Below are 507 nucleotides of genomic sequence, written 5' to 3' on the forward strand. Positions count from 1 at the left end.
TGTTAATTCATGAATATTTTTTGTTTTGTTTTATTTTATTTATCAATTTGTTTATACCGTATAATATATTTGACCAATTCCTCACAAAATACAGTACTAATAACATACAACTAAAATTATGATTCATGTTTCATAGGTTCATGATCGCTTACAATAAATCAGTGAAAACAAAGTTAAATCATCTAGCTTAACATCTTTTTTGAAATATAAATGATACCACCCTATCAACCGACTTTAACAACCGGTTATGTATTTTGTTAAAATAGCACACATAAGTTGAAAACTCACAATCATAGCAACACATTCTCTAATTATCCGTATGTACGACACATTCGAAACTAAAAAAAAATGTAAACGTGCTGGTAAACCTGCTGACTGTGTCTCTGGATTTGTGATGTGTTAATCGGGGTTGACTAAAAAAAGAAGTTTACAATTGTTTTCGCCCGGGTTCGAACCGGGGACCTTTCGCGTGTGAGGCGAACGTGATAACCACTACACTACGAAAAC

General features: G+C 32.5%; 1 non-coding gene across 1 annotated transcript; it reads right to left on the minus strand.

The window, feature by feature from the left end:
* Positions 1–434: 434 nt before the first annotated feature.
* Positions 435–507, minus strand: TRNAV-CAC (transfer RNA valine (anticodon CAC)). Its single transcript has one exon. It is a non-coding gene; the product is annotated as a tRNA-Val (tRNA).

This window comes from Saccoglossus kowalevskii, chromosome 11 (genome assembly GCF_978046115.1).
Source record: "Saccoglossus kowalevskii chromosome 11, keSacKowa6.1, whole genome shotgun sequence".
Taxonomy (NCBI): domain Eukaryota; kingdom Metazoa; phylum Hemichordata; class Enteropneusta; family Harrimaniidae; genus Saccoglossus; species Saccoglossus kowalevskii.